General features: G+C 37.9%; 1 protein-coding gene across 1 annotated transcript in view; it reads right to left on the minus strand.

The window, feature by feature from the left end:
• The window catches only part of Greb1l (GREB1 like retinoic acid receptor coactivator), a 248,490-nt gene that overhangs the window by 121,493 nt on the left and 102,148 nt on the right, over positions 1-24,849 (minus strand). Inside the window, 1 exon segment of the mRNA XM_048447985.3 lies at positions 8,917-9,022. The gene's annotated coding sequence lies outside the window, so the exon portion shown is untranslated.

Here is a 24,849-nt window from a genome sequence, read left to right on the forward strand (position 1 = left end):
GATGCAGCAACTCCAAGTAACGCATAGTACAAGCCCAGTTTCACCTCAGACTATGCTGTTCCGGAGCTGCTGAAGTACAGCAGAGAAAGTACACAATTTCTGCAACCATAGTAGCGTGAAGTGTGGGCTCCAGTGTGGGTGAGCTTCCCAGAGCTTCTTAGATACTCCTATGATTTGGAGGACAAGCCAGGTACTATTTGGCAAATTTCCTTTTAAAAAATATTTTTATAAGGACAAGTTCAACAGATCCACCATATACAGGTTGCCCATTCATGTTTCCACTATATACGGGCTGCTCATGCGTGTTTCCACTATATATGGGCTGTCCATGTGTGTTTCCACTATATATGGGCTGCCCATGCGTGTTTCCACTATATTTGGGCTGCCCATGCGTGTTTCCACCATATATGGGCTGCCCATGCGTGTTTCAGCATTGTCGGGGCATAAATTTTAATTGTTGGTGTGTGAACATTTAATCTGCTTGTATGTACATTTACCACATGTGTACCTGGTGCCCCAGGATGTCAGTTCTGGAGCTGAAGTTACAGATGGTTGTGAATCACCATGTGCGTGCTGGGAATCAAACCCAGGTCCTCTGAAAGAACAGTCATTGTATTTAATTGCTGAGTTATCTCTTTAGAGCCAGCAACCTTTTTTATAGTAGCTAATAAAAACAATCTATTAATTTTTAATCCATTTCATTTTTAATAGAGAGGATTTGCCTAAAACATATAACATTTGGGTGGCATATATGCTATGCAATTAAAAATGGTAAGTGGAAGATAACCATCCTGTTAAATAAAACTTCTGTGAATCGCTTGAGTTTTTGACCAAGCCTTTATGATATCATATAAACATTAAACACTTTGTCTAAAGATCAGAGCAATTTGTTTGTTACTAGCAACACTTGATCAAAACAATATGGGTGTTGGGAGAGAAATGTGCTGTGTCACCAGTCTGTTTAGTCAAAAGTCAACAACTATAACAAGAGAAAACTACCAGGAATTTACATGATGCCAACCATGGGGATGTCTTCCCCAGGGTCGGTGAAGTAACTAAAGCCTTTCTCCAGAGCACAAGGCACCTGGAAGTCACATCTCCTCTCCGCCCACTGTCAGTCTAACAAATTACTTGATCTTGCATATCTTGGAAACCTACATTCTCCAGGAGGTATTTTCAGTTAAATAAAAAATTACATAATTTTTATGTTGTTTTTGGAGTGAGTGTTTTGCCTGAATGAATGTATGTGTACCACATGCATGCTTGGTGCTGGCAGAGGTCTGAAGGGGCCATTGGACCCCCTAGAATTGAGGTTACAGATGTCAGTGAACCCTAATGGCGGGTGACATCATGCTTTTAGCTACTGAGCTATCTCTCTACCCTCAAAGCACAAAATCTTAATTCTGTTCCCTGTTGACTTTTAAGAAGTAAATTACAAATTTATATACACAGGGACACGAATAAATGCTGTGAATGAAGACATTAAGTCAACATAGGAATGGGAACTGACCTCACCATCGTGTGCTCAAGCAGACACGAGTGGAAGTGAAGGCCCTGTTCAGACTTGGCACGAGAGGGAGCACATTTTAAAAGTATAAAGGGTGATAAAACCGACCCAAGACGTCTTTATCACTGAAAGTGGAGTTTTTCACACCTGAAAGCATGATGCTACTCAAAGACGGGTGGAATCCAAAGGAACCTTTACAGTGCAATAGATTACAAATACCATACGCAATATGTATATATGTCACTGAAATTATTGGCATTCATCTCTAACTTGGGACCCCAATGTCTGAGATGAGGGGACATTTGATGGAATGTTACAAGGGAATAAATGACTTCAGTTAGAAAATGAAGAAACACTTTGCAAATTAGTCATTAAGTAAAATGCAACAAGAAAGCAATCATGACATTGATATTCATATTACAGGCCTCTCAGGTGCTGATAGCTACTTTTGTAATACTAAGGAGTGATCTGAGAAAGGGACAGTAGACAACATGGCCCTTTCTGCACCACTAATTAACTGCCTGAAGTGCAGATGGAACCCACTACAAACCCATGCTACCAAGGTTGGGTGCTTTCTGCTCTTGCCTTTTCCTTTTCCACAGAAAGGAAGGCTGGGAAAGTGGGGTGTGGGTAAGGAGGCAGCGTCAATGGCTGGTGGCTCACAGAGACCTCTTAACTTTGTTTTCTCTCCTGCAAATGAAAAGGAAACCAGCATACTACCAAGAACTAACAGACTGTTCAAAGATATAGGCGACCCCAGGAATGGTTCCTATGGGCCAAAGATGAGAGGAATGAAACACAGAACAGAAACAGGGATCAAAGTATATTTACAATTTTTGCTACTCAAGAAGAAAAGCAGAGTTTTTCTTAGAGAAACAAACAAAAACAAAGCACCTAATTAACTGGGCACTATTAGAAGAAAAAGGAAGGAGTGTTCCTGCTGTCTTTCAAAGTAACTCCAGTTGTCAGTGAGTGATTTTCGTAAATGACTTCCAACTAATAAATGTGCAAAGAATACTAGACATATGAAAGAATCAATCACTTTGCAACTACTAATTTTGGATTTGTGCAGGCGATGGTAATAGGTGAGACCGTTAGTTAGAAGGAAGAAGGGAGCTTTATAGTGGAAAAAATTTAGCTGTTACCTCTTGAACCCATGGATTAAGCACAGAGTCATAATGTGAGGCAGAGAGAACTGTAGACCTCCCTAGGAGAAACATAAATGAAGCACACATGCCACCCAGGAAGTATCCAGCCAAGACATGTGTCAGGTCTAGTCAGGTCTCAGAGGGAACCATTTGATGGATGAGTCACATAAAACCACAGGGAACAAACAGAATCAGAACCTGGTTTCTGCCAAAGGACAGGGGCATTCCAGTTTTAAATTAAGATTCAAATTTAAGCTTAAAAATATTGCACATTTCTTCCCTATTTCAACATGTTTGGCACAGAAAAAAAGGTGAGAGTGGTTGCATGTGATGGTGCACACTTACATAGTTGCAGCACCCGAGGCAGGGGCATTGCAGATTCCAGGATTGCCTGAGATATTTGCTGAGACTAGAGAAAAGAGAAAAGGGTGGAGGGAGGGTGAAGATGGTCTGCCCTTCTGGTGGGGTGAATGCATGCGGGGTGTTGTCTCTGTTTAGAAACTATTTTAAAGGCAGAATTTCTTGACTGTGTGGTGAGCATAGCACAGAAAAGGGGACAGCTCTGTGCAACTTACTAGATGTTTGTTTCTTCTGTCTTTACACACATTGTCCACACACTTTCCATACTTAACACACCAGCCAGCTGTCATTCGAGAACCCTGCAGTTAAGCACACAGGCTCTGAAATCGATGCCTGTCCTACAGTTTCCTGGGTGGTACTGGCTACTTCATCTGCCATTAGTGAAACAGGGCTGAGATGGCCAACTCCTAGTTTTTGTGAGAATAAGTAAGATTTTGAATATATAAAGTTAAATTAGGGTCTGTATAGAATCTTTTGTTTCGATGTCTCAGCATTTGCTACATTAAGATTTACTAAGAAGCCACAGTAGTGGCCCACATCTTGAATCCCAGCACCTGGGAGGCAGAGGCAGGTGGATCTCTGTGAGTTTGAGGCCAGTCTGGTCTCGGAGTGAGTTCCAGGACAGGGCTACACAGAAAAACCCTGTCACCAAAACCAAAACAAGGCAAAAACAAAACAGAACAAATCAAAACAAAAAGACAAATGGTTTCCTTTGAGCATGTTGGGGCCACAGTAGATTCTAGGTCATGATCCAGCAACACAGAACTATCAATATAAAATCTCCAGAGCAGATTTTACCATTACATACAACGCATTAGAACATTTTATATTGGACAAATAAATCCTGAATAATGGTTGACTCCAAGTGCTACTCAACAGACTTCTCCAGCTGTAGGGGAAAGTTCTGTGTCTCTAAGTTCACTTTGTGATATCCATCAGCCACACGTGATGACCGAGCACCTGAAATGTGGCTACTGTGACCTGGTGTCCATCAACCACATGTGATGGCCAAGCATCTTATCTAACTGTATTTAATTTAAAAAGCTGCATGTGCCAAGTAGCCATCTTACTAGACATAAGCAATGATTGGGAGACAGTTACTTCTAGATCCAAAAAGGTGTGGTTCTGTCCCAGTGATGTCATCTTTCTCAAGTTCTTCCAGTCTTTGGTTTTGAGAAGAGGAAGCATTGTCGCATTACAGACTATATACTCTTTCTTGCTAAAGATATCCATCCACACGATTTGGGGCTACAGCTCAGCATGTGGAGGCCATGGGTTCTGTTGCTAGCACTGACAGTAACAATGTAGGGCTCTCAGACAAATAAACCAAATTCAATCCTTATAAGTTCATATGGAACCTCTAACCCCAAACTGAAAACAAATACACATTCACAGTTCGCTCTGTTAGTATTTTATTATCCATTTATTTGTGATGCCAGGGATTAAGGTTCAGTCCTTCTGTATGCTAAGTATACTCCTGAGCTCCTGAGCTAAACCTTAGCTCTGTTTATTCTTTTAAGTAGATATTTGTTAGCCTTAATTATTTGTATTAGCTGGGTTTAATAGTTGTTTAACTCCCTTATTTGATTGTTGGATTTTTGGGAGGGGTAGGTATTTTATGAAACCAAAACTGAGTAAAAGGGGGACAGTGAACTCTTGTGGATCTTATCCAGTTATATAGTAAGCAGATCTGAAGCAATACTATTTCTTTCTAAGCACATTTCAGTAAGGCACAATGCTAATCACACTTATTTATTCAAAATAAATGTATTTTATTGCCCTTTTATCCATCATCCTTGTTGAAGATCTGAAAAGACGATCATTTTAAAAGACAATGCTTTAAAAAAAATCTGGGTGGTGGCAGCATCTGACTTTAATCCCAGCACTCAGGAGGCAGAGGCAAGCAGATCTCTGTGAGTTCAAGGCCAGCCTGTGAGTCCAGGACAGGGCTACATAGAGAAACCTTGTCTTGAAAAAAAAAATACTTCAGCCTCTTTGTACATTTAGATTGGGGAATGTCTACTTTGACAGGTTCTGAAGTCAAAAGTACAATAATTTTTTAAAAGAAGTCTTAGTAACTTCTAAATTCTTAATTCTAATGTTTTCAGCAGATACACAAATGCCCAAATGCCCTCAGTCATTATGGAAATAATCACTGTGGTATAGCCAGCGAGTTCATAGCGATAGGAAGATGAGGCAGGACACTGGTTCACTCTGTAACAAAAGGACAGTGTTACAACTGGGAACCTTTCTGTAGAAGAAACATATCCTGTCAGGACTCTCTGGAACTGCTGTAATTCCTGCGTGACCCCACCATGTCGCCAGAGACCAATTTTTCAATAGAGAGAAAAGTCAATAACCAAGATCAGAAAACATTAAATAATGAGAAAAGCTTCCCAAGTGTGGCTCACTACATTCATCAGGGTTTCAGAGCCGCAGGCTGGAGAAGAATGCTCTGTGGGGATTAAGATTTGCATAAAGCTCCAGAGGCAAAACTAATTTCCAAAATGCAAATGTAATTTAAAAGATACTACTAAAATGACATTCTAAATGTCAATACTAATTTTGAAAGTATAGCTGCAAAGGCAAAGATGATGGTATTTTTTCTTAATTTCCCTTATTTAAGCATCCCATCTTGTTTTTTAAAAGATTGTTTATAAAGTCAGCCATGAGCATTAACCCACTTGATGTATATAACGACACATTAAAGACTCTTAGAGTTTGTCTGGTTTCAGGTGATGGTGATAATCTAATCTAGAAATAAGGTCCCTTTACCCTGCACTTGGGTAAGAATTAAATCTAGGCTCAAAGCAAGAACAGTGAAACACAGGTACATCTAAGGCCAGCGAATTAAGCTTCAGAAGCAACAAAATTTTATCATTTTTCTTAGATACTGTCGTCAAACACATGCTTTTCCTCAATCAGACGTGAGTTTGAGGCTTTTTACCAGGTGTGCTGCAATGTACAACTGAAAAGCAACCCACCCCGCTGTAGTCTGCAGGCTTTAGAGGGGGACCAGCGTGACTGGTGGGTTCCCCTCCCTCCGCCAGCAGTCTTTCGTTATCTTATTAACTCTGCTGATTGCGCTTGTCAGATTTCCCTCAATTCCAATGCTACTTAAACAGCTGTGCGTCCTCTCTGGGCAATTATCAGTCACCACACTCGGGTTTCCAAATTAGCTGGTGAAAGCTGTTTAACCCTGAAAAAATACATTCATATACATCCCTTGAATAGGAGTTATTACTGAAAAAGGGATTGAAAAGACTCACATGACTGTAGCTACTGAATATGTTAATTGCAACACTAATTTACAAATTAGTAAAAATGTTTAACAAGGCTTAACATGCACATGATTTTTCCTTTATTATATATATTGACACATATGCTTTCTTTCTATACCTGTATATATGCATAATGTATAAAGTGGAATATCAAAATCCTGTCAAAGCCCAGAGTGATGATCCGCCATACGTATCCGTCAGGCCTTTAAAGGTGTTCAGGAATCGTTCAGCGCTGCTCTCAGAGGTCACTTCCTACAACCCCAGACTCTGCAACTCCTTTCAAAGACAGCATCTCTTGTTGTGCTGCTGTTCTTTGGGTGCTGGGACAGAACCCAGGGCCTCACATGCTGGGCAAGCCCTCTACCACTGGATATACAATGTTTTTATTCTTGGCTCTGACATTGAATTTTTTTTTCTTCCTGATACAACATATATGAGAAAAAGAAAAAAATTTCAGAGAGAAATGGAGGGTTTGTGGTTATTCATCAGCTTGTAGTCCCCTTCTACCAACTAGTAACAGTTAAAATTAAAAGGTCTATAAGCCAGGACTGTAGTATGCATCAGGTCCTGAGTTCAATCCCAGAGTCACATATATACACAAAAAAATAGTAAGAATTAAAAAATGTTAAAAATCAGTGAGGCAGAAACATACTTAATGTTTTATGTATGCCCTTTATAAACAAATTAAAAGATAACCTTCTAGAGGTAGCATGTTTTGGTATTTGAAAAAAAGGCTTAATAAAAAAAGTTTTCTGTGAGCAAGAAAAGTCTGAAGTATGTAGAATAATTTTGAAATTAATGTGACCAGCTCCCTACTCCAGCGTTCCCCTGCTTTCAGTTCCAAGAGAAGAAAAAGGCAATATCTCAACAGTGCAAAATTCTTCGTTGTGACAGAAACATTAATATGATAAATGTTCTGGAAGGCGAAGTACACTTCAAATCCTAACTATTCTTTCAGACCTCTGCTGAGTCTAACAGTCCTCGCCAACATTTGGTGAGGATTATCCTTCCTTTAGACAAAAGCTAGTGTTCCTTAGATAAATCAGGAGTTATTGCCATGAGACTCATAAAACCTTTTCACAACACAGATTTCCAAGGGGATCCTTGAAGGCTTTAGGGGCTGCTCCTTTTCCTAAGTAACAAAATACACCCCATGGTGTCTTGCTGACCCTACTCAGCTGTCCTCTGACCTCTTCAATTGTTGAAGCCTAACGCCAGGGCCCACAGAATTTGCCTCCCATATCAAAAAGGCTACTGTTGCTTCCCCCTAGCACCTGGTGAAACAAAATGCAACAGTTCTGGCTCTCCCTTCTGCCTTTCCCCCTCTCTGACCATTTTCCAGATGTTAAGCCAATACTGGGTTTCAGTGTCTTCGTGGTCATCACTGAGGAACAAACAGGGACTGGGCTGAAGTGGCAATGACCCTCTTGTTCTCTCTGGCCTCAAAAGGATACAACAGGTCATAAAAGAGGAAAAGCTCTTTGGCCTCCCCTGAAAACACTAGGCTATTTAAACACACTGTAACTTCTAAAGCCGGGAGAGAGGATTCTGTGTATGTTCTTTCTAAAAGACAAGAGGCCCTAAAGCAGTCACCCTAAATTCTTAATTCTTTTCTTTTCTAAATATTTTATTTTATGTACATTGGTATGAGAGTGTCAGATCTCCGGGAACTGGAGTTACAGACAGTTGTGAACTGCCGTGTAGGTGCTGGGAATTAAACCTATGCCCTCTGGAGGAGCAGCCAGTGCTCTTAACCACTGAGCCATCTCTCTGACCCTAAATTCTCAATTCTTAACAAGTTTTTTTTTTCTCCCCGCTGATATTGGAGGAGGGAGAACCAATATCACCCTTCCCCTCTGAATTAAAAGCCTTTAAAAAATAAAGTCGGAAACATCTTATTAAAGCTCTGTAACACATGTCTCAGAACAGTACCACATGGGTTTTAAATTTATGTGATCACTAAATATAGGCTGGGTTTTTTTTTTCTGTATAACCAAGGGCCTTGAAGTCTCTTATCAGACAATTGGAAAGAAAATTACAATAACCAAAGAGGAACCAAAAAGTGCATTATTGGAGGGACTGAGGGTGAGTATGATCAAGACATAATGTATATGTGAATGAAATTTTCAAAGAACAATAAAAAAGAAAAAAAGATGTGAAAAAATAAGAGTTTAAGATTTCATTTTTATTTTGTGCATGTGTGTTTGTCTGACTGTGGGGATGCCATGTGTGTGGACGACACGGAGGCTGTAAGAGGTCATTGGAGCTCATGGACCACCTGATGTGGGTGACGCGCAAAACTTCAGTCCTCTAGAGAAGCGAGAGGTCAGTGAGTGCTTTTACCCACTGAGCCTTCTCTTTAGCCCTTGAATTCACATTTTTCTAATTTATGTAGACCGGAAACACAGAGCTATCTGGGAGAAAAACTTAGTCAGTTTAACTGGGGGAATTGAGAAGAAGAGCAGAGAGGCGAGCAGAGGGTCACAACAGGAGAGGAGGCTACATACCTCCGGCTTAGTTTAAGGGCCAAACAGAGTCGCTTTATTTCAACTGTAAATTAATCTAATAAAACCAATTTGACCATGAAAAGTTTGAAAAGAGGAATACAATTACACAATACCTTGGTTCATATATTAACATTTTTGGCTCATGTTCATGGTTAGCTCGGCAGTCAACATCTCAGGAAGCTTGTTGGAGATCACCACGTTCTTCAGGGTTCTTTGCACCTATAAAAACATAGAATGCATAAAACCACAAGTTATTTCTCAGTTCCCTTTATTCTACAATATAACAATCTACATATCTAAATTCTACAAAACCATAGGAATTCCCAAAGTCCTGTCTACCTCAACTTATTACAATGGGAAAATAGAAAGAAGCTCCTATTCCTAAACTCCAACAACCACCCTCAATATATGGGCAAAATAATTTCTCTTTTTCTTAGAGCAACTCTCCCCACCCTTCCCTCAGTGGAAGCTGAGAAGTTTCTTTGACAGGTCATTGTAACAGTAAAAGTCTATTCTGTCTTGGAATAGAATTAAGATAAGACAACTTTCTTATTTTGAGGCATTTGGGAGTTTTACAATCCCTGATATTTGCCTAAAATTAATTTATTCAAAGAAGAAATTAATAAATTTATATTATAATTAGTATAATTATAATTAATTATAAAGAGGTCAAATATGAAGATAATATTTTTTTACTTTTTGAACTTCTGTAATGATTTCCCAAAAAATTGCAAGAAGAGAAAGGTTTTCTACCTTTCTGAACAGTGTGTTTCTAGGAGATATTAAATAAACTATAATCACCTACAATTGATTGAATAACGTGCCTATTATTCTTTCCCACTAAGTAGATTATGGTTGATATAAATTAGTTCACAAAGATATGATAAATTGGTAAAGCCTGTAATAAATTAAAGCAACTTGTCATTAATTTTTATACATAACTTAGAAGTAATTTTTACTGTGTCTAACAAAAGAAAACTAAAGATTCTTAGTTTTTAAGAATGTACTAAATGCAGTATGAATACATAACATTAAAATACTTGAAGTCATGCTAAAAATGTTTTTGTACTTTCTTTTTTACGTCAACTTGAAAGAGAGAAAAGAAACATTACAGATTTTGGGATAAAAAAATATTTGTCTTAACCTCTCCTTATTGGGATAATAATGAAAAACACAGGCCCTGGATGTTCAGGCTAACACTTCCCACTCACATGCACCAATAACATCTTTCCTACCTAGTCCAAACCGAAGATTACCCCATATGGTCAATGAGGTCAAGCTGCATTACTGCCAATGAGAACCGACTGACTCTGCAAGTATCTTAATGATTTTTAAAAGGGTCAATAATCCAATTCCAATGGCTTTGGAGTCTAAAACTGCTAATTTTTAGCCACGTGCTGCACACTTCACCTGCTAGTAATGACATTTTTGTATGTTCTTCTAATTACACTCAGAGCTAAGACCTTTGGCCCTGGACCACAGACCTCTATTCAGGTTGCACACATTTTCTTAAAGGACCTGGTCCTTTGTTGTCATTCCTCCTCTTTCATCTATTATTTACGCCCACAGAGAAGGAGATACTCTACCGTTTACGCAGCTTAATGCTTCTAACCATTTCAATTTCTTTGCCTTTCAACCAATGGGCTTTTTCATAGACAAATGCCAAAATGTTTGACAAAATCATTTTTTGTTTTTCAGTTACACTGCCCTCTCCTTTCTCATCTTCTATCCCTGGGCAACTTCCTGTCCTCTCCGGCCCACAGGAGGGACTTTGTCTGAATAAGGATTTACACACTGTGACCATTACCAACCAAACGAGTACAATACAAACCTCAATATCTCACAGATCAATAAAAATTATATATTTTTTTCTATCACAGAATCCATTAAATGAAATTGAGGATAATTTAAAATAACTTAAAACCTGCCCTCAGTCTCCATTAAAACACAGAACTCTCAGAACTCCCTAGCAGAAGTGCCAAAGATCATTCAGAAAACAATGAGGATATTAACTACAAAGTCAAAGTTTTCAAGTGTTTTAACATCTACTAGCTGTCGGATGGACATTTCAATAATTAAAAAAAAAAGTAGAAAAGAAAAAAACAGAAAGTAAACTGAAATGGCTAAATGTTCAATTTTTAGCTTAATCTTTAAAACATTTTAAAGCAAAATCTTCAAAAACCATCCTATCATTATTGTTATTTCCCAATACTTTCTCCAGATATATGTACACACCTACATATATGTATGCACACACACACACACACACACACACACACACACACACACATATTTTGGAAATCAGAAACACAAAACTGTTACCATGATGTAGATCACTCCCTCAGACCACAACAAGCCACCAAAAGATTCTGAGCTGCAAGATGTTTCTAACCCGACACTGGCCCATCCTTGCTTTCATTTCCTCTAGTGCTCAGCTTACTCTTGAGGTTTGAGGGTTTCCCTGTTGTCTGTCCTCTGCAGACCCTGAAACCTCTTGTCTTTTCTTGTTTTCACCATTTGCTTCACCCAGCAGTTCACTGGAGACCCATCCATCTTGTAATGCCTAGAGTGACAGATACTCTCCAGAGCAACCACACGCTGAGTGACCAGAAGATAACATCACCCCCAGGAACTCCAGAGAGAAATACAACCTTAGGACAAGGTCTGACTTGACAGACATCGGACCATAAACCTCTTCTAAGTGAAAAAGAAAACAATTGCCCCACACACAACCAAATCTGACCCAATCAAAGGCAGAAGAGAGTGATCATTTGTGGATTGCCTTTTCACTCATTCCTCACTTTCCCCCAGAGCTTTTATAGTGGGGCAATTCACTGCCAAGAGGCAAGAGACTTCTCCGAGGAAAGAAAAGCCTTTCTCAAGTGCCTTCTTTTATTGAACAATATTCAAAGTGAAATTCATTGACGTGTGTGTTGCAGGAAACCCAAGGCTTCAGTTCAGTCTTCTTCACCCTGCTCCTTCTTGTTTGAATAAAGCAATATCTGGACTTAGAAATGCTGACTCTATTCTACTGCTGTGAAAGGGACACTCATGCTTTGCAAATTAAAAACACATTAAGCACATCAGAAATTAAAAAACAACATGTGACACAATGTCAACAATATGTGTAGCTCAGAATAGAAAAGCTCACCATCCATTAATCAACCTCCAACTTGGATTTAAAAGACAGTGATCAGGAGAGCATCCTGGGAAGGGCCGCAGACTCTCTGCTAACAAAGGAGAGGTCATGTGAACATCTCCCAGCAACGAACCAGTGCCAAGAAAGCTGTACATGCAGAAGGTTCTGCTTATCTGGAGTTTAGGGTTTTGCCCTTATTTCAAATCCAATGAGAAATAAGTATGCTTCTAACATTTAAAAAATAGGAGAGAAATTCTGAAGAACAAATAAACAAAAACCAACCTGGAGGTTAAATTAGAACATTGTGATCAATGTCAATTATGGAAATTAACAACCCATTTTTATAACAAATACCAAAAGACACAGAGGTAAACCTCTGTTGTAGAGAAATATATTCTCATTCTCAAAAAAGAACAAATACTACAAATATAGATGGCATATCTAAAGACCCCAGAATGTCCAAGGAAAGACTCATCAACAGTATTCCTATGAACTGTGAGCAATGTAAATGATATTTGCCTAGTAAAATATTTTAATTTTCCTTTAAAATTTTCACACAGAAAACCTTTAAGGTATGCTAAAATTGGGATGACTTTGTAGTCTGTGATTGATCCTCTCATCTTTATATTCCAAAAATCACCACAAAATTTAAAAGATGTTTTATCTATTGTGTTTAAATAATTTGTGGAATTTTTAAAAAATAGCCCCATAAACTAATAACTCCTATTTGAATGTTTCTGTGTCTCCTTTACTTCCTTACTTTGGTATCTTTATAAATACCATAGTACAATTTCTTTATAATCTCGGAATTTCTTATTTTATTTTTAAGGCTCGCAAAAAATATACAAAATAATTGAATAAATGTGAACAAGTTGATAACTTAATAGAAAAAGATTAAATAATTATAGAAAGACTATCATCTTTTAGAAGACTGTCTACCATGAACTGGCTCAAAGTAGTTCTCCTAAACTACTGAGCCTCAAATAGCACATCCTTGAGTACTCTCCAACTTGGACATTAATAACAAGAGAGATGTGACTTTGAAATGACAGCATTCCTGCAAAGGGTCCCAAAAGATCCAATTAAACCATCTTCTGAACACAGCAGATCCATATGCATGTGTGGAAAGAACACCCCTATGGGAAGTTCTTATTGCTTGACTGGCCAAAAACAAAACAAGACTTCTTTCTTTGAGGGTCGCTTCCAGATCACAGTTAGAGCTAGAAACCTACACTGGGGAAAAATCCATCAACATGAAATCCTAAGAGGGTTTACGCTTCAACACCATCTTATTTGTGCTTCAAAACCCTGTGAGTCCTCCAGTAAAGGCAGGGCTGGACCATTTCAATAATAAGAGAGGTGGCCAGTGGCAATTTATCTTCCATTTGGTTTCCGAACACAGACAAGAGCACTCCCCAAGTCCCCGCTGTCACTTTCTGCAGCCTTGGATGTGCAGTACCTTATAAACAACCCACAGGTTTCTCTGAGCACATTTTCTGGCAATGAAATGAAGCAGAATTTCATGAAATGGGAGGGCCACTGAGTAAGAGGAACACTGCAGACACTAGGGTGAAGGTCAGTTCTTGTTCCAGGCTGAGAACATGCAGGGTTTCCCACTGTCAACTCTCCGTTTTCTCACTTGCATTGAAATTTAGCAGAACTTCTTAAGCTCTTTCCATTTATCCCAATACAACTCTTCCCTTTGGGCAATGTTAGTCAACTTCCAGCAGTGTGGTATCAATTAAAATCTACACACTGTAAGATATTTTAACAAATCCCCAAAAGTAAAGTTTTCATAGGTCACAAACTCCTGGGTCAAAAAGACCTAAAACAGATAAGAGATTCATTCTGAATCAGTTGATTTATGCCACCTTTTCACCAAACATGTCAACTCACAATCATCCTCATGAAAAAAACAAAGAAACAAACAAGCAAAGAGCTCCGGACAGCAGTAATTTAAACCAGGTTGTCACATGTTAACTGCAGTGGGATTATTCCTTGCAAATAGAGGACATTTTGTCACCAGGTATGACTTAGTCGTTTTTCATAATTATTTCTGCTTCTCAGAAATGAGAATAAAAGGCATTTATATATTTTTTCTGTTTGTTCATTTTTCTGTTTTATTTAAATAACATCAATTTTCTAACTGATACTGATAGTAGTTTCCACTTGAACTGGCAACAACATGCATGTCCAGAATGCAGTCTGTTGTGCTCCCTTTTACCCAGTCCATTGTGTTGGTTTCCTCTTCCCAGCTAGCACCTTTCCTGCTATGTCTGTTTATTTGTTTGTTTGTTTATCAGTTTTTGGAGACAAGGTTTCTCTGTGTAGTCCTGACTGTCCTGGAAATTGCTTTATAGACCAGACTGGCCTCAAACTCAGAGATTCACCTGTCTCTGCCTCCTGAGTACTGGAATTAAGAGTATGTGCCACCATCACAGTTCTTGTGTCTTTTTTTTAATAACAATTTTTTAAATTTATTTTACACCCCAACCACAGTTTCTCCTCCCTCCTCTCTTCTCACTCCATTCTCTACCTTTCTTCTGCCCACCCCCAATCTACTCCTCCTCTGTTTCTGTTCAGAAAGGGCAAATCTCCATGGGTGTCAATGAAGTATGACACACCAAGTTGAGGAAGGACTAAGCTCCTCTCCTCATATTAAGGCTTGGAAGGCAATCCAGTATGAGGAATAGGCTCCCAAAAGCCTGCCAAAGTGTAAGCGACAGGCCCCACTCCCACAGCTAGGAGTCCCACAAGTTTTTTTGTTTGATTGTTTTGTTTTGTTTTTCAAGATAGGGTTTATCTGTGTAACAGCCCTGGCTGTCCTGGAACTAACTCTTTTAGACCAGACTGGCCTCAGACTCACAAAGATCTGCTTGTCTCTGCCTCCCAAGTGCTGGGATTTAAGGCAGGTGCTACCACTGCCAGGCTAGGAGTCCCACAAGTAGATCAAGTTATACAACTGCTTCACATACTTAGAGGGCCTATTCTGGTCCCATGCAGGCTCTTTAGCTGTTGATCCAGTGTTGGTGAGCTCTCACAAGTCCAGGTTAGTCGTTTCTGTGACCTCCTTGTCTGTGATGACATTGTGTTTGTGATGATCTTGTATTTGTGATGACCTTGTGTCTCTGATGATTTTGTTTCTCTGATAACTTTGCATCTGTGATGACCTTGTGTCTGTGATGACCTTGTGTCTGTGATGATCTTGTGTCTGTGATGACCTTGTGTCTGTGTTGATCTTATGTCTGATGACCTTGTGTCTGTGATGACCTCGTGTTGTGATGACCTTGTGTCTGTGATAACCTTGTGTCATGATGACCTTGTGTCTGTGTTGACCTTGTGTCTGCGTTGATGTTGTGTCTGATGACCTTGTGTCTGTGATGACCTTGTGTCTGTGTTGACCTTGTGTCTGTGATGACCTTGTGTCTGTGTTGATCTTGTGTCTGTGTTGACCTTGTGTCTGTGATGATCTTGTGTCTGTGTTGACCTTGTGTCTGTGATAACCTTGTGTCGTGATGACCTTGTGTTGTCTGTGATGACCTTGTGTCTGTGATGACCTTGGGGAGTCTCTGATGACCTTGTGTCTGTGATGACCTTGTGGTGTCTATGATGACCTTGTGCCTGTGATTTGTGCAGGTATTGGGCAGTTAGTCAGGTTTGTTGCATGTTGGTGATTTTGTACCCTGTGCCTCATCCAGAACACGGCACTTCACAGAACACCTTCAAGGAGGAACGTTTCAAGTGCTTTCACTAACTTCATAGAGATTCCAAAGATAAAATGTGTTTAATTTAAATATAATGCTTTAACAAAAATCTGACCAATAATTAAATAAGGATGTGTCTGATTCAATAAAATGCAAATATTTGCCAACTAACAGTAAAAATAATTTATGTCTTAAAAAGATGTAAACATCTTTTTATCTCATGAACAAATATTTTTCATTTTCATACCCTTAAAGCACCCAAATTTTTAGAAAACTCAATTTTTTTATAACTTTTATTTATTTATTTTTAGTTTTTCGAGACAACCTGTAGCTTTGGAGCCTGTTCTGAAACTAGCTCTTGTAGACCAGATTGGCCTCAAACTCATAGAGATCCGCCTGCCTCTGCTTCCCAAGTGCTGGAATTAAAGGCGTGCACCACCACCGTCCAGCTGAAAACTTAATTCTTTTAGGAAATAATTTTATTGTGTGCTACCAGACCAATGATTCTGAGATTCATATTTGAGATGACATAAAAATCCAAACCCTACAAATGAGAAAAAAGAGTAACAAAAGCCTAAGGCCTTGAAATTTCATATCACTGGGAAAAAAACCTTATATAAGTAAATAATACTTAAGAAAGCAATTTCTTAGCTCATTGCAGGACAAAAAGAAACAAAGGTTTTCCTCAGAATATTGACAAAAGTAATTGATCTACTAGACAGGAAACATTCAATCTTCATTAAATATTTATTCAGTGCAATAAACTGTTTGGTGCTATTTGGACCTCAAAGGGGGAAAAAAAAAACAGTTCCTGTTTGGCAGGAATCATGGCTTAGAAGTGACCAGAAATGAGACAATTCTACAAATAGTGACATTACATTTCAGATTGACAACGTTAAAAACTGATGCTATGTCAAGCTTGATGGTGCACATCTGTAGTCACAGCTTGTGGAGAGCTGGCAGATATATCATTACAAATTTGAAGCCTGAACTATACAACAAAAATCTGTCTCAAAAAAGAAAAAAGAGAAAAACAAAGCCAAATCTACTAACCAAATAAACAAACACAACCAAAACACAAACAGCTGAAGACATACTATAAAACACAAACAGCTGGAGATATACTATAAAACACAAACAGCTGGAGACATGCTATAAAACACAAACAGCTGGAGACATACTATAAAACACAAACAGCTGGAGACATACTATAAAACACAAACAGCTGGAGACATGCTATAAAACACAAACAGATGGAGATATACTATAAAACACAAACAGCTGGAGATATACTATAAAACACAAACAGCTGGAGATATACTATAAAACACAAACAGCTGGAGATATACTATAAAACACAAACAGATGGAGATATACTATAAAACACAAACAGCTGGAGATATACTATAAAACACAAACAGCTGGAGACATGCTATAAAACACAAACAGATGGAGATATACTATAAAACACAAACAGATGGAGACATGCTATAAAACTCAAACAGATGGAGACATGCTATAAAACACAAACAGCTGGAGATATACTATAAAACTCAAACAGATGGAGACATACTATAAAACACAAACAGCTGGAGACATGCTATAAAACACAAACAGCTGGAGACATGCTATAAGATATATATTGCTACTTAGAGATGAGCAAAAAAGATGCTATGGGGTTTGCAGTCAGATGCCCTGAGCACAGTGGACACACCTGTCTTCTCTGGAGGGAGAGAATTAAAAGCAACACATTTCTAGACTAAATATAAAATGATGGACTCTGTTTGTAGATGACATGATCTTTTATATGGAATACCCTAAGACTCCACAAAAAACTGGTAGAACAAACTAATATAGTAAAGCTAATAAAAACGACCCAACATTTAAAGCTGGCAGCATCACTCCGTGCTAACAGTAAACTACCAGTAATAACAAAATTCAGTTTGTAAACCTCACAAAGTAAATTTTAAAAATTAAGAATAAATTTAACCAACAAATAAAAAAGAAAAAAGAATCCACTGAGAAATACAGCACATTGGTGAATTAAATTGATAGAAATAAATTAGAAAATAGCGTTTTTTCAAAGATTAGAACAATAGTATTATTAAAATACATTATTCAAAAAAATCCAACAAATTTAATGCAATAATTAAAACCAAATATTTTTCACAAAAATAGGAAACGAATCCTAATATTTTTACAGAGTCACAATAGACACTGAATAATCAACGATCTCTTAAACAGCCCTCCACCAAACAAAACAACAAAACAAGACAAACAAACAAAAACTCTGAAGGAATCAGATCATCAGGTTTCAAAACTGACTTCAGACTGTGGTGAAAAAAACCAGCATGGTACTAGCATAAAAACATCCACAGTGATATATAAAAATTAAATAATGGAATAGAATAGAGAAGTCCGAAATAAATTCACATGCTACCAACTGATCCTCCACAAAGATGCTAAGAACTCAGTAAACTCTTAGGGAAATTGGATGTTCAACATGCACTGAGATCAAAAACTTATCTCACACTACAAAAGCAACTCAAAATGTTTTTCAAAATTCTGAATATAAGACCTGAAATTTACAAAACTAATTTTTAGCCAGGCATGGTGGCACACCCCTTTAATCTCTACACTCAAGTGAGAGAGGCAGGCAGACTGTTGTGTGTTGGATGCCAGGCTGGTCTACAGATTAAATTCCAGGGTATCTTAGTGAGATGAGTAATGAGACCCCCATCTTAGAAAAACAGAACAAACAAAAAAGTGCTTACTAGGAGACAGCATTGGGGAAAATCTTAATGACATGGATCTGGGTTATGATTCTGTTGGATATGATTCCAAAATCATAGGCAATAAAAGCAAAAGCTGACAAAAGGGATTATGTCATATTATAAAGGGATTATGTCATATCATAAAGCTTCTGCACAGCAGATAGGATGAGAAAGTGAAGAGAGCTTGAAGAATGGGAGAAAATAGTTCTAAATCGTACTTTAATAAGGAGTCAAACCCTAAATATGTAAGAAGTTCAAACAACAAAACAAACTGCCCCAAAAATTCAATTTTTAACTTACAAAGGCAATATAAAACAATTCGGAATAAACTTAATCAGGAAAGTGAAAATATATACACTAACAAAATAAAGATGCTTAAAAATGCGTCTTTATAGATGTACAAATGGTCAAAAGTGCATGAATTATCAGCAGGACTAACTGCCAGGGAAGTGCAGATCAAAACTGAAGAAAGAGGTGACCTCACACCTGACACCTGCTATCTTTCCAAAGATAAAAGTTGACAAAAGAGAGCACTTGCTGTTGGTGGAAACAGTATTGTAGGTCCCTAGAAATTTAAAACCAGAGCGTCCATCCCAGCCAGCAACCCATGGCTGTTTGGATGGGGATCCCACCATGGTGTTGCTTCCTGTGGTTCCATTACTCAGAGCCCGGTGTAAACAACTGTGATCACACAGAGCACTGTAGGATCCCACTGTGCTCCATGTATAACCTAACCTTACCTTTCAGTTGTCTACAGAGGGAAGACAATATGAACATTGATATCCAATTTACAACAGATAAACTTTCAATTCTTTTCTAGTTTACAAAGATACAAAAGCAATTTATGTACAAAGAACTGTATTTCAAACTTTTAAATTTTTTTCTTTTTCAGGGTAGTAAGGGGCGATACACAATACTCAGTTGTGATTCTGAGTAGAGGCTGAGAGGCATTGTTTCCAATTAGTTAATTGTCACGAGGGTAAATGACACACACTGTACAGCCTACTGTACTGTTGAGCACAATACTTGGTTGGTTATGTGCTTCAATATATATTTAAGTTATAATATTTTATTAAGACATGGCTCCATGATAAAGTAATAAGTGTCTTTGTAGAGTTCAGCACTACCTCACTTTCAAGTTTAAAATGTGTCCATTGTGAGTCAATGAGGAAACTATTACCTATACTCTGAAAATGAAAGTGTCTGCACACCCATGTTGTTACAGCATTGTTCCCAGTAGCTAAGACATGAAACCACCCCAAGAGTTCACTAATGAATAAAAGGATAAAGAAAACTGTTACACACACACACACGCACACACACAACTTATTCACTCACTGAAAGGAAATCAGGCTGGAGAGATGGCTCAGTTGGTAATGTGCTTGCCATCTAAGCATGAGAACTTGAGTTCAGATTCCCCAGAAGCCACATAAGTGGGAGGCATGGTAACCAGCCTGTAATCCTTAGGCAGGCAGGGGATCCCCAGGGTCAGCTAAACAGGCAAGCTAGACTAGCTGAATAGACAAACTCTAGGTTCAAATGAGAGCTATCACCTCAATAAATCAAGGTAGAATACAATAGAAGACATTTGACACCAACCTATGATCTCTAAATGCATACTTGCACACATACTTGTATACACACATGTGTACACACACATGTTAACACATAGACATAGGCAGGGAAGGAGCCTCATTTACAACAACAACCAAAAAATAATATGTAGGTGTCATGGTAACAACAGATATGCTGTAACTTTTTTAAATTATCAAAATTTATTAAGTAATTTAAGTAAAAATTTCTACACAAAGGAACACATTCCTTAAAGAGAAGCCTAATCATTATAAAGTTGCACATTTCCCAAACAAGATAACAATGTAATTCTAATTAAAATATCAGTGGAATTGGACAACTACTAGAACATCTGTGACTAAATTATTACTGTCAAAGAAAAGACAGAGAGAACTCTTCAAAGTCAAGGAATCAGTGCTGGAGAGATTGATAGTTCAGCCCTTACAGAGGATCCAGGTTTGGTTCCCAGCACCCACATGGCAGATCACAACCATCTGTAACTTCCGTTCCAGAGGATCCATCAGGCATTATGTATGCATGGTGCACTGACATACAGGCTTGCAAAAATAAAATAAATCTTAAGAAAAAACCAGGTTATAGAGGAGATAAGTCAGCACCATATTAAACCATGTTGTGAAGAAAGAGGTTTTGGTTATTAAAATCTGTTGGTAAAGCTCAGCAAGCATTTCTCTCATCTTCCTTTTATATTTCCTTTTGATTTCTTTTTATATATAATAAATTAGTGTTCATGTATGTGCATACATGCATGCTACCACACACATGTGTGTGTATGCATGTCTCAGAAGGCCTATGAGACAAATTCCTGGAGTTGGCTCTCTCCTACCACTGTGTGGGTTCTCATATCAAATGGCAGCAGGTGCCTTTCCCTGTGGGAACTCCTTCAGCCAATAGCCTTTAAGATACCAGTCCACTTGGGCATAGTCTCTTTAACTATAAATACATCTATAAAGCTTTCTTTCTTTCTCTCCACTGCTGGCTTCAGTCCATGCTCCCCATTGGTGCAGAGGACTATGACCTGTGAGTCTATCCCCGAATAAAGAACCTTTTATTATACTCAATTCTGAGCTAGTGTAGGATTACTTTATAATGTCCATCTTCATTGGGCTCCCACGTGAATCCCAACTCCATGCCTACTGGATGGAATGGCCTAAAAGGCACAAAAGGTGGGTCGCCCAGTAGGTCTCTCATCCCCTCCCACCTGGCTTCATTTCACATACTAAGTGGGTTAGTTGTTGTTGTTGTTGTTGTTTTGTTTTATTTTGCCAAAACCCAGCCACATTAAGGCTACTATGCAGCAATTAGGCAATTTCCCAGTCTCACACACACTCAGCCCCCCTCCCCCCACCACTTTCCCTGCCATGCGGTGGCTTGTGCAGCTTCCCATTTGTGTTTCCTGCTCGCAAGCTCTGGGCTCCTTGCTCTGTGTTTAGAATTGGTTTAATTACTCTTAATTTGTCAAACAAAGCGTATTTGTCAGTATTTAACCAGGCACCAATGTGCAGTACCAAAGTGGCTCGGACTATTTGTGCCAATGCCAGTCGCGTCTCTCTGCCACACCCTGCAACCACAATACCTGCTGGCCAATAAAGATTATTACATCTACAACAATGTACTAAAATCTCATAACAAAGGTAACTATTTGATTAATAAATAAACCAATAAACTTGAAAATTATATAATTTCAGATAATCTTACTATTCAGGAATTTAATAACTTTTTTCTTATATTATGGATTGTATTCTGCAAGGCTTATATGGTTTTCCTGAGACATTCATTTATTGGATATTGGGACTTAGCTTTGTTTTTCATATTATATCCATAAAAAAATGGTTTTATAACAGAGCCAAGAATGATAAACATTTAGAAATGATAGTTTTTACAGACTAATAATGAACAGCTAGCTGACAGGATTAATACCATGAAAAATCAAAAGTTAGCTGAAAAAATTAATACCATTGAAAAGAATAACATTAATTTGAAGACAAAATTCAACCCATGGCCAAGGGTACTGAGAAATTGTCTGAAAGCATTTATCAACAAAGACAGACAAGGCAACTCAATACCATTGGGGAACTCCTTGGAGGACCTCTCACAAGTAAATAAATAAAATGTGGTCCACCAAATAAAATGTGGTCCAGTCATTCCCAGTCACTGTGGAGAACATGTCTTACCAGGAAAATTAAAAAAATCTATTGTCTGCTGTAAAAAATTATGCTGTTCTGGATGATGGAATAAACATGGAGGATAAATCAAAATTTTCAATAGGAAATAGGAAGCATGTATTTTTAGAATACTTCTATAATTGATCAAAGACCAAAGCTAAGAGTGCATATAAATAACATTGTAATTGAGGGATTACTGGACACAGGCACGACTGTGACTATTATTACTCCAGAATCTTGGCATTCAAATTGGCCTCTTCAAGAGGTAGATGTTCAATTCCTAGAAAATGGAACTGTATCTCAAGTGAAGCAAAACATGAGAAAGGTTGAATGCATAGAGCCAGAAGGACAGACAGGAAGACTGATATGTGGGTAATATCACAGTGAATTTATAGGGTTATGACCTATTGCATCAATGAAATACCCAGATTAACATTACTGCCGTCCCAGAAACTCGTGTTTCTGGGAAGGATATTATAAGGTACTATACAGAAAAGTCACCAGCCATTCGGACTGTACAAGAACACAAAACAACTAGCAAAACAACTAGCAAACCCTTAGAGGTATCAAAGACCCTACCTTTAAAATGGTTAACTGAGAAACCAATATAGGTTAAACAATGTTCTTTAATAGAAGACAAACTGCAGGCTTTAGAATGACTTGTACAGGAGCAACTAGATGCTCACTGTATTAAAGAATCAATCAACCATTGTATTCTCCTGTATTGGTTATTAAAAAGAAATCTGGAAAATGGAGAATGGTGGCAGATCTAAGAGCTGTCAACAAGGTAATTCAACCTATGGGTCCTCTACAATCTGGAATTCCTTTGTCTTCCCTATTGCCTAAAGGATGGCCTCTTATAGCTATTGATTTAAAGGATTGTTTCTTCACTATATCTTTACAAGAAAAAGACAGAGAAAAATTTGCCTTCACAAGGCCTACTTATAATAATTCTCAGCCTACTAGGATATACCAGTGGACAATCATCCCACAGGGAATACTCAATAGCCCCACCCTGTGTCAATACTTTGTAAGTCAGCCATTGGAAATAAAACATAAACAATCTCCTAAATCTGTAATTTACCATAACATGAATGACATTTTGCTCTTTGTAGATACTTTAGAAAGAATGCTTGAATAAGTAAAGAAAGTTGTCTAAATAGGGTTTACAAATTGCTCCTGAAAAAAATACAAAGTGGAGATTCTGTCAATTATCTAGATTATAAAATAGGATTACAGAAAATTAGAACACAAAAGTCACAAATTAGGAGACACCAATTGTGGATTCTGAATGACTTTCAAAGATTGTTAGGAGACATTTCCAGTCTATGACCAGCTGTTGGGAAAATACCTTATCTAATAGTTCATTTAAACAAAACCTTAGATGTGACAATGACTTAAATAGTCTCAGGGAATTAGCAGCTGAACCTGTGAAAGAATTAACTGTTGTTAAAGAGAAATTACAGGAGGCACATATAGATAGAGTGAATAAAATCTTGACTGCATTCTAGTCATATTGCCTTCTAGAATTTCTCCTATAGGAATTTTAATGCAGATGGAAGATATATCTTAGAATGATCTTTTTTACCACATAAACCATGTAAAAAATTAAAAACTTCTATGTAAAAGGTCTCTGAATTAATTATAAAAGGAAAATTGAGACCGTCAACTAGCAGAAATAGACTCAGCAGAGATTATAGTGCCTTTTACTAGTGATAAAATTAAAAAATTATAAGAAGACAATGAACCCTGGCAAAGAGCTTGTGCTAAATTTTTAGGAGAGATTAGTAGTAATTATCCAAAATGTGATAGAATTAACCTTACAAACAAAACAACTTGGATCCTTCCCTGCATTGTATGCGATACACCAATAGTTAGAGCCCACACATTCTATACTAATGCAAATAAATCAGGAAAGGCACGTTAAAAATCAGAAGAATTTAAGTAAAGTGGAACAAAGCCCTTATAATTCTGTTCAAAATGCAGAAGTATATGCTATTTTCATGGTTCTAAAGGATTTTAAAGAACCTCTCAGTACAGTTACTAATTCACAATGTGCAGAAAGAGTTGTCTTACAAATTGAAACCACTGAATTTATACCAGATGATATAGCATTGATTTCATTATTCATTCAGGTTCAAGATATAATCAGGAATAGGCTTTGTCCATATAAATAACCAGTCCCATATGGGTCTGCCAGTTCCTCTAGCACAAGGTAATGCAGAAATCAATCAATTATTGATTGGAAATGTGCTGAAGGCCTCAGAATTTCATTAAAAAAGTCATATCAATAGCAAAGGTTTAAAGAGTTTCCTATTACATGGCAACAAGCTAAGGAGATTACAAAGAAACATCCTACTTGCTCTTTCTATAACCAAACACCATTACCTGCAGGGAGTAACCCAAAGGGTACTCAAAGGAATGTGATTTGGGAAAATTAAAATATATACACCACACCACTAATACCTATTCAGTATTTCAATGGGCAGCTGCTTTGGGCTCAGAAAAGGCTGATTCAGTAATCACGCATTTACTAGAAGTTATGGCCATCATAAGTATATCTGCAAAAATAAAGACTGATAATGGTCCAGCATATATCTCCAAGAAAATGAAACCGTTTTTTTTTTGCTTATTATAATATAAAGCATAGGGCTGGAGACATGGCTCAGTGGTT

This window comes from Myodes glareolus, chromosome 13 (genome assembly GCF_982192425.1).
Source record: "Myodes glareolus chromosome 13, mMyoGla1.1, whole genome shotgun sequence".
Lineage (NCBI taxonomy): Eukaryota > Metazoa > Chordata > Mammalia > Rodentia > Cricetidae > Myodes > Myodes glareolus.